The sequence below is a fragment of the Salvelinus fontinalis genome, chromosome 33 (genome assembly GCF_029448725.1).
Source record: "Salvelinus fontinalis isolate EN_2023a chromosome 33, ASM2944872v1, whole genome shotgun sequence".
Taxonomy (NCBI): domain Eukaryota; kingdom Metazoa; phylum Chordata; class Actinopteri; order Salmoniformes; family Salmonidae; genus Salvelinus; species Salvelinus fontinalis.
In genome coordinates this window covers 45,732,088-45,743,051 of record NC_074697.1, presented here as the reverse complement: position 1 = coordinate 45,743,051, position 10,964 = coordinate 45,732,088, and the positions used below count along the sequence as shown (strand labels likewise).

The 10,964-nt window shown below is 45.4% G+C and overlaps 1 protein-coding gene across 3 annotated transcripts in view; it reads left to right on the top strand.

Moving 5' to 3' along the window:
- Positions 1-995: 995 nt before the first annotated feature.
- The window catches only part of LOC129832380 (neuronal PAS domain-containing protein 1-like), a 39,870-nt gene continuing 29,901 nt past the window's right edge, over positions 996-10,964 (top strand). Inside the window, exon 1 of one of the 3 annotated variants that reach the window (XM_055896401.1) lies at positions 996-1,631. The gene's annotated coding sequence lies outside the window, so the exon portion shown is untranslated. Of the gene's footprint in view, positions 1,658-10,964 lie in introns of all 3 variants that reach the window. The other 2 variants (XM_055896400.1, XM_055896402.1) reach the window with 2 other exon arrangements.

The window sequence follows — 10,964 nt, the reverse complement described above, 5'->3', positions numbered from 1 at the left end:
AGGGGGGAGAGAGGGAGGGAGAGATTTGAAACCCAGACCACGGAGTAGACAGCCTATCAGTATTCAGTGGAGAAAGTGAGTGATGGAGAGAGAGAGACGGAGAGAAAAAAAGAGGGGGGGGTGATGTATCAATATTCTGAGTAGTGTTTGAGGGCAAAGGGAACGAACAGAGGGGGGGGGCGAGGATGGAGGAAGGGAGGGAGGTTGGCTGGAGAGAGTACTTGAGTGAGTGTCTGAATGTGATTATTTGCTCATGTATGCACATGCCTGTATATGTGTGTGTGTGTGTGTGTGTGTGTGTGTGTGTGTGTGTGTGTGTGTGTGTGTGTGTGTGTGTGTGTGTGTGTGTGTGTGTGTGTGTGTGTGTGTGTGTGTGTGTGTTGGTGCGCCTGCACATGCGTGTGTGTGTGTGTGTGTGTAAATGCTTGTTCATGTGCACACTTTGTGTGATTGTTTTGCAGATCCTCACTTGTGGATGTGTTTGTTGGATAGACTGTGCATAAGACTAAGGAAACAGTTTACAATGTGTTTGTATGTGATGGAATCTCCCATTTGTTTCAGTTACACATACCCTCCCTCCCTTCCTTCTTTCCCTCTCTCCCTCCCTCTTTCTCTCTCTCGCTATCTCTTCCTCTTTCACTTGTCTTTTACTCTCCCTGCTAATCAGCATTTGAAAGGCAGCTTTGACAGTGAGAAAGAAAGTGACCCATGCAGCAGGAGGCGGGGTGTACGAGAGCAAGAGACACAGTGAGTGACAGAGAGAGAGAGAGAGAGAGAGAGAGAGAGAGAGAGAGAGAGAGAGAGAGAGAGAGAGAGAGAGAGAGAGAGAGAGAGAGAGAGAGAGAGAGAGAGAGAGAGAGAGAGAGAGAGAGAGAGAGAGAGAGAGAGAGAGAGAGAGAGAGAGAGAGAGAGAGGAGGAGAGAGAGAGAGAGAGAGAGAGAGAGAGAGAGAGAGAGAGAGAGAGAGAGAGAGAGAGAGAGAGAGGGGCAAGGGCTGTACAAGCATGCCTTTTATATTTACTAGCAATTGAAGGGAAGAGAGAGAGAGTGAGAGAGAGGGTGAAGAGAGAGACAACCAATGAGCACAGCTTTCCCAAGAGGAAATTAAAAGAAAGGAGCTCAGCGAAAAGAGGGGGAGGGAGAGGAGGAGGAGAGAGAGAGAGGGAGCATGCAGGAGAGAGAGAGAGAGAGAGAGAGAGAGAGAGAGAGAGAATCTCACGCTGGCTGTCTCCTAATCCTAGTCCATCTCTAAGAAGTGGCGGAGGGAGCAGAGTGTTAGTGAAGTGATCCAGAGCCAGCATAGCGTCTCTTCTCCACCAGCTAGCACCACTTGCGTGCTCACACACACACTCTCACACACACACACTTGCAACGGGATTCCGCGGTGGGTCCGCCTGCCTGCCTGCCTGCCTGCGTGTCCAGGTCTATTGTGAGCGTGAGGGGATTGTTGTGCCTCCAGTCGGTCCAGCCAGCCAGCACAGCCCCAGTGCGTTTGGGAGCAGGGGTCCCCAGCTGGGCCGTTTTGGGGGGCACAGGAGTCTAAAGAAGAGGAGGAGGAAGGAAAGAGGAGGAAGAGGAGAGAGTAAGTGCACTCAACGCTGGAAAGGAGTCAACACTGGAAATGCCCATCAGGTTAGGCCATCCTGGAACAACTTCTGGTCAGTGTACACACACACACACACACACACACACACACACACACACACACACACACACACACACACACACACACACACACACACACACACACACACACACTTCCACTGTTTGATAAGTTGATGTGATGTTGTAGAAATACTGTCAACTGGTTGACATTCCAACAGTCGTGTGAGTGTTAAATGGTCAGGCGTTTATGTCAGTTTGCGAGTGTCCTAAGATGTCACATGTATTTTAGAGTGAAAAAGGCACTTGTTTCAGGGGAAGTCCCACTTTTTGTGTGTCATCTGCTCTCTTCGATTCTTAGCCAAGTTTGGAAGGTGTCATACGTACAGACACGTGATGGTTCTCTGCTCTTAAAAAAAAAAGGGTCCGAGCCGTAACATGTCATTTAGTGGTAAATATTCATCTTTGAACCAGATGAATAGCGTCTGTGGCGATATCAGTGTGTATCATTAGTTCACTTTTAAAATGAAGCAGAAAGCAGTGTAGTTACAAAACAATGTCAAATCTTGTAGTTTAGATTCAGAATTGAATGGATATGTGACATTTTCGGGTAATGGTGAAGGAAAACACATTGGATATAAATGTACATGTGTAACTATCTGCTTTGTTTTTTTTTGTCTGTTCGGGACTGGATGTATTGTCTGTGTATTTACCGGAACTCTCTAAAATAAACTGGATAAAAGTTGCTGGCACAACAAGACATAAGCGAAGTGCTTGCTTCCTAAGTTGTTGATTTCCTGCCAGCGCACTGAAAGGTCAACGTGTACTATTATTGTCATCATTAAGACATAGTTTTCTTTTATATATATCAACAATGTCATATTGTTCAGCCATGAAAAGCATAATTTCCATGACATTTCCTGTCTTCTGCGGCTCGTTCAGAAAAAGAAGTATTAGTGAGCTGCTGTAAAGGAAGGAGAGAAAAGCCCAGGTGGCTGGATGGATGATTGTAGTCAATTAGGGCGCGAACAGCAGGTGGCCCTAATTGACTGTAACAAAATGCCTGTGTAATCTGGTGCCTAATGGTAAAATAGTAAGTATATCACCAATGTTATTATGTAATCACACCATACAAAAGAACAGGGATCATAAGGTATTTTATGGGCGACTACGTGTTTCATTTGTCTAAGGCGCTGTGAGCTGTGTGTTTGTAGAGACACAACTACATAAAAGGGAGTACAGAAGGGTGACTTAGGGAAGACAGAGTGGTGCATTAACAAACAAATGTGCGCGCGCGCGCGCGTGTGTGTGTGTGTGCGCGCAATAATGTGTTTGTATATGTCCGTGTGGGCGTGTTTGTGTGTGTGCGTGTGCTCAAACAACACAGGGACCAGTGTTTTTACCCAGGTGTGTACGTCCCTGGTCCGCCTTCATGGAGTGTGCTGTTTGTTGACAGCAATTGACTGTTTCTGTGCTGTGTGAGAGTGCTGTGAGGTATAGCAGCACCCCCACCATCTGTAGGGCTCCACCTGCTCAGTCACTGCAGGTGCAAGGAGAAATCCTTTCACCCAGTATGGCACAAACCCTTCATAGACCACAATAAAACTGTTGATTTCAGAAGATGTGGTCGGGCTGTGGTGGTTGTGTCTGTAGAAATAAAAAACATGGGGATGGAAAACCGATCCGGAAGTTATTGGCATCACAGACGCAGGCGATTTCCACAGCGTCACTTGGTCCTATGGGCTCTGAAAGGAGAAGACACGTATCGTCTCGATCAATCAGTAATGGCTCATGTTTTTTTTAAGAGCAGAGAACCAGCACGTGTCTTCTTTGATTCATTTTTTTTTATCTCCGTCTGTTTGGGTGATTTGACATTCTTCACCCTGTCCTCTTCTGCACCAGAGAAAAGATGGAGTCGAGCTCCACAAAACGACTTTAAATGTTTTCAGAATATGGAGAGACTCTTGGGTGAAGGGATCATCCTTGGCAACCGGGCCATGATATATTTAGCCCTGTTGAATAACATGTCAATGAACTAAACTCCAACCGTTTTAGCAGTGAAAGGGTTCTGAGAGGCAACAGTCACATAGAGGGAGAGAGAGGGTCGGATATTATAGATCTGACAGGTTGACGTTGGGATGGCGTTGGTAGTTGTGGATGGGGAAAGACACGTTTGAAGACAGGTAGTCATCGACATGCTCTTTTCTGAAGACTTTCTTTAGCGTCAGGAATGAGGAAGAGATTTAGACAGACAGGTAGACGTTCTGGTTTGTTTGACTGTTGACTCACTGTCAAAGAGGATAGACAAACACTCGCACACACAGAGGTGTCTGACTGTTGACACACACACACAGAGCGAGCGGGCGGGCGGGCGGGCGGGAGAGGTGTGTGTGTGCGTTGACAGACAGTGGCTGCGTCAGTGACAGAGGGTGTCAGCTCAGTGTCAGTGAGATGTGTTTAGTGTCACACTCTGCTGACCTGATCTCCGGTCAGGCTGTCCACTCTGTCCCGCTGTGGCTCCTTACATAACCCCTGCTGTCATTCACACACTGCCCTGCAGGGAGCCATGGCCCGAAGAGTTACACAGACACGCACAACGGACGGACCCGTGCAAACACACGCACATACACAAGCATGGATGCAGACACGCATACATACACACCCACGCACACACACGCATATACACACACGGACGCACACATGCATACAGGTAATTGCCATAGTCATAGAAACCCTTTAGTAAATGGGCGATACAAAGTTTATTGAAAGCAGGTGCTTTCACAGAGGTTTGGTTCCTGAGTCAGTTAAGCAGTTAACATCCCATCATGCTTAGGATCATGTATAAAAATGTAGGGCAGGCCATTATTTTGGCCATTATTCTGGCTACCATGGCTATGCTCCCATAGCATGACAATGCCGCAATCTACTTGGCACGAGTGGTCACTGAACGGTTGGATGACCATGAAAACGATGTAAACCATATGCCATGGCCGTCTCAGTCACCAGATCGCAACCCTATTGAACACTTGTGGGAGAATCTGACGCGGCGCCTGAGACAGCGGTTTCCACCACCCTCAACAAAACACCAAATTATTGAATTTCTCGTGGTAGAGTTCCATATGCTTGTAGAATCGATACCAAGGCTGTTGAAGTTGTTCTGGTAGCTCATGGTGAGCCCAAAGCCCTATTAAGACACTCTATGTTGGTGTTTCCTGTATTTTGGTAGTTACCTGTACACTGTACAGGGTTTCAAAAGGTTCTACATGGAACCCAAAAGGGTTCTGGAACCAAAAAGGTTTCTATCTGGAACCAAAAGGATTCTACCCGGAACTGAAAAAGGTTCTTAAAAAAGGGTTCCCCTATGGGGACAGCTGAAGAACCCTTTTAGGTTCTAGATAACACCTTTTTTCTAACAGTACACACACACACACACACACACACACACACACACACACACACACACACACACACACACACACACACACACACACACACACACACACACACACACACACACACACACACACACACACACACACACACCCACACACACACACACACACACACACACACACACACACAAAAGCATGTGCATACATGTCCCCTCTTACATAGACAGACTCATTCCAATATGCATCATTCAGTATATTCTACAGATATTTGTAGTATCACTGACCAGATTTCCATCCAACCTTTTTACGCGAGTAAAAGTACATGTTGGATATAAAAAATGTCACAACTAGCCTGATGGCAACAGCAAATTTGTTGGGAAACTCTCCAAATGTCGACAAAACGACATTCCCTAGACAAGGTGGGAACTTTTTGTGTCTGTAAAATGATTGATGTGCAAATGCCTTGATGCCTTGATGTGCAAATATTGATATAATTACCATCATACTGCAGTAATGATATCTTGTGTGGTCCTCCCAGGCTCCCACTAGGAAGTGGGAAAGCTGCAGTTTATTACACTATAGATAAAATAATTTACGATGAACTTCACAAGGTGGTGAGCTTGATGCTCCTTTCCTATAAATATCAAGGGTTTCATTCCGGCGACATGATGATCGATGCTTGGCTGCCGTTTGACCCCAAAATATATAATATATAATATAATATTAATAATATAAAAATATAATAATTTTTTTTTTTTTTACTTTTGTTCGTAATAATCTCATCATGTAGGCTATACTTGCACTGTATCTGTGAGCTGTTGGCTAGAGCGCACGTCCCTAGACCAGAATGGGCACATTCGCTGTACCGTACAACACAATTTTGTTTGTGACAAACCATCAGTAGAGTTGAAAATGCGATGGAAACCCATTTAACTTTCTTTTCTTTTTTTCTCGGCACACGTTATTTTTATGTGAACGTTGTCATCACCCACAGCCTTTAATCTGCAATCCACAACAAGTCAATTTGATCTAAATACCTCTGGTGGGAAAATGCGCATCACGAAACCCAGACAAAAAAAGACCATAATTTGGGAGATTTTCACTAAATGTTGTTGCCAGTAGCACAGTTAGTCACCAACGCTCGTGACAACATGAAAACAGCCTAACCACCTCTGCTAGGGCGAGTAAAACGGTCAGAGTGAGGTGTTTGAGTCTGGAAGTAGCTAGTAAGCTAGCCAACTTTAGCCAGTTAGCTTGGGTGCTTTCGGATCAACCCCTACTCCTCAGGCCAGAGCATCCAGTGTGTGCTCTGAAGGCTTCGAAAGCAAAAAGCTCTTAATTTACAAACGGACACTCTGACAAAGCTCTGAATTCAGGAACGGCCAGAGCGCACTCTGAGTGCACTCTGGGCCTCCAGAGGGAATTTACGAACACACCCTACGTAAGCATTACCAACAGAGGGAATGTGAAAATGGATTCAAAATGGTCGTGGTGATTTGCAGGATGTGCAATGATACAAGTAAGAGGGCTGCGTTTGGTTACATTGCCAACTATACCAATTTCTCTGTATAAAATGGGCCAGAACTGTACAACTAGTAGAGATCGCACTCTGTACATTTGATATGCCCGTAGAATATATTATTTTCAGCAATATATTGAAAAATGTTCATGTTTATATTTTTATACATTCATTAATGTATGCCAAAAAATACTTATTGAAATCAAAATACTACTCATATTACAGAGCAAACGGTAAAGCTTCATACAACACCAATGTTTGCTTTGTAGCACCTACAGATGAAACATTATGGAGTCTAAAGGAGGCCTGGGTAATGCCAAAATGTCATAAACTTTGATCAATTATTTTTCAATTCTGATTTTAGAAGCAAATGTCAAACGTATGTCGACAATCCTTCCTCCAAAGGAACATTCTATGGATTATATTTAGTGAAAATCCCCCAAATCATGGTCTTTTTTCTGTCTGGGTTTCGTGAGGAATCCCTCAATATGAATAGTATATATAGTGAACAAAAATATAAACATGACATACAACAATTTCAATGGTTTTACTGAGTTACAGTTCATATAAGGAAATCAGTCAATTGAAATATGAGTTTTTCCCCACAAAAGGGCTTTATTACAGACAGAAATTCTCCTTAGTTTCATCAGATCTGGGTGGCTGGTCTCAGACGATTCCGCAGGTGAAGAAGCCGGATGTGGAGGTTCTGGGCTGGTGTGGTTACACGTGGTCTGTGGTTGTGAGGCCGGTTGGAAAGACTGCCAAATTCTCTAAAACGACATTGGAGGCAGCATATGTTAGAGAAATGAACATTAAATTCTCTGGCAACAGCTCTGGTGGACATTCCTTCAGTCAGCATGTCATTTGCACACACCCTCAAAACGTGAGACATCTGCACATTTTGGAGTGGCCTTTTATTGTCCCCAGCATTAGGTGCACCTGTGTAATGATTCTGCTGTTTAATCAGCTTCTTGATATGCCACACCTGTCAGGTGGACGGATTATCTTGGCAAAGGAGAAATGCTCACTAACAGGGATGTAAACAAATTTGTGCACAACATTTTAGAGAAATAAACTTTTTGTGCATATGGAACATTTCTGGGATCTTTTATTTCAGCTCATGAAACATGGGACCAGCACTTTACATGTTGCGTTTATATTTTTGTTCAGTATAAATGCACTGAGGATATTCAAACACACTCTCTTTAAAATATTGTACTGTACATAAAAGGACAAGGATACAGTATCCCAATGCCCAGGGCAGTGATTGGGGACACTGCCCTGTGTAGGGTGCCGTCTTTCGGATGGGACGTTAAACTGGTTTCCTGACTCTCTGAGGTCATTAAAGATCCCATGGCACTTATTGTAAGAGTAGGGGTGTTAACCCCAGTGTCCTGGCTAATATCCCAAGCTGTCCCTCATACCATCACGGTCACCTAATAATCGCCAGTTTACAATTGGCTCATCCACCCCCCTCCTCTCCCCTGTAACTATTCCCCAGGTCGTTGCTGTAAATGAGAACGTGTTCTCAGTCAACTTACCTGGTAAAATAACGGATAAATACAAATACAAATACACACACAAGAAATGACGTAAATATTCTCGCTCACTCTTACATACTGCCCCCACAAAAATACAGACCAGTACACCTGCCAAGAAAGAACAGACATGCATGTACTAAGCCAAATACAGGGCAGGTACACTGAAATCCATGATGCACTGGACACAGCTACACAACTTATACAACCCTTATAAGCCACTGATACTGGACTGGACTCTCTGATATTTGTATACATGTCTTTCTATTTGTGTGTGTGTGTGTGTGTGTGTGTGTGTGTGTGTGTGTGCATACTGTATGCGTGTGTGTGTGACCCTGTGTGCTAGTGATGCACAGGTCAGCTTGTTTGTTCACCCGCACCCCCCCGCGTGTGTGAATAACCCATCCACGACCGCCCGACGTGATAAAGTGAAAATCCGAAACCCGCAAATATAGAAAATGCGCTGAACAGTTCCCGTTCACCTTCTCCGCCCAAGTTCCCAAAAGCATTTGGCGATTGGGGTGTATCTGGTGGGCGCATGCAGTTAGGTTCTAAACATAAGGCTTATGCACGACTGCCAGATAAAAATAAAGAATGAAAAACTTCAATGTAGCCTGTAGATATGAATTGCACAACAATTGTACATTTAAGGATTTTTTTAATGCATTATCTTCTCTTTATTCAAACCGCTCGCCACCTACCCGCCCTTCACCCACACAATATTCCATGACTCTAAACCCGCCCGCCCAGCGTATATAACTGCGGGGTTATGAGTCACCCCCGTGCATTACACTGTGTGCTGGGCTATGGCATGTGGTTATTTAGAGGTCAGTGGTGATGTTCCCCCTGCCCGAGGGAAGTGGATTTAGTGTCTTTCTTCTAAAACTGTTCCCAGATAACAATGCGTAGGTACGGCAACATAATGCATCTCTCTCTCTATCTCCCTAAGTCCTTTCTCTTTTCCTTTCGGACGGTTTGGGAGACCTTTGTTGATTTTCTCCCAGTTCTGACTCACAAGTTCCACTTCAACTTGATATCGCACCGTTCGTTACGTTCACACAGCCTTTACCTATTCTTCTGTATATCTATGCTGCTTAGGCCCTCTCTGATATTCATCTCCCGGCCGTCAGGGCTACTTTCATGTACGGCTGTTAAAGTGGGTCTGTGGTGTGTTGACAGTGTTCCCATACAGTATTACCATGCTATCTCAGAGCTCCAGCCCCACGGTGGATCATCATCGTGGAAGAGCATGGATTTTCTGTTGCGGCGTGTCCGTGAGGACTAGGACATCAAAGAAAGCCTACTGAGGCCCCTATGAAATGAAAGAGGAGGAGGGAGAGAGCTATCGATTAGTAGACGTGAACATTAGCGCACCTCCCTCTCGTCCTTTTCCCTCTCTCTCCACCCCTCTCTCTCTATCTCCCGTCTCTCGTTCTCTACACCCATCCCTCTCTCTATCTTTATCTCTCCATCTCTCGCCCATCCACCCCCGTCCTCTCCATCCATCCTTCTCTCTGGAAGGTTCCACAGTAGATCTCTTGGCTCTGTGGTCATTCGGCTATAGGTGGGGCCTGTTTAGGAATGGTCAACCCCAACTGCTCTTGTTCCCTCGTGGCCACACCGTTCGTTCTGTTCCATCCCTCCTTCCCTCCTTTCCTCCTCATTGCCTGCACGATACCTGGGGGTGGGCAGGGTCACTCTTGTTTAATCTAACAGTGTATTGATTCCATTATATAATTAATGACCCGGGTGGGGGTTTGGGAGGACAGGGAGGAGTGCAGTGGGAGGAGGGAAGCGCTTAAGCCCTTGAGAGTTGGAGAGAGCCTTGATCCGGAGTCGTCAAGGTCAGACGGAGCCGGCGCTTCGATGTGGAGGTGGATGGTCGTCTGAGGACCGGAATACCGAACCAGAGAGAGAGAATGTCCAGCGATCTAGTGCAGCCGTGGACTGATCAGCAGTTGAATAATAAGTAAATAGAGAAACATCTGACGTTCAAATGTTCCACCATCAGCCGTGTGGTGAGACCAGAATACTGACTATAGACACTCCAGCCACTCATAAAGGTCTATAGACACTCCAGCCACTCATAAAGGTCTATAGACACTCCAGCCACTCATAAAGGTCTATTCACCGATGTGATAATAACCCCCACCGGAAGAAAATACGAGTAAAATACTGCTCTAGTCTACATAATTGATATGGATGAGTTTTTAGCTCTGTACAGTTTGGACATTTTCACACCTCTACGGTCGCTCGCTCTCTCTCCTTTTGTCAGGTGGGAAATGGCTGTCCCGTCGGGTCGTTGAGGGACCAGTCATACCGTATAGTAAACATTTAAAAGCAGACAGACAGACAGACCCTATTTCATTGTGGTAAGAGGAGCAGAAAGAGGGGTAACGGGAAGATAAGGAGAGGCGTGCGGCTGTTGTCTTTCCCAGCGTCAAAGCCTGCGGTCTAACTTTGGGGGTCACGAGTGGCGCAGTGGTCTAAGACGCCGCATCTCAGTGCTAGGGGCATCACTGCAGTACCTGGTTCCAATCCAGCCTGCTTTACATCCGGCCGGGATTGGAAGTCCCATAGGGCGGCGCACAATTGGCCCAGCGTCGTCTTTGATTGGCCGGGGTCATTGTAAATAAGAATTTGTTCTTAGCTGGCTTACCTAGTTAAATAAAAAATATCGCTGCACAGGCAAATGTTAGCCAGCTAAAGTGGGCACTGATTCATTTTTTAAGGAGCACTCCAAACATTCTAGTCCCTTTTATTATATCATATCATATCATATCCTATTCTATTCCAACTGACATTACCAGGGCTGACTGTGTCCCTGAGGTGTCCAGTGTAGTGGGTGGGGGTCTTAACTGGTATTTAGACTCAGCTCCCACCAACCTTGGCCAGGTCTTCTATGAGGCTCCAG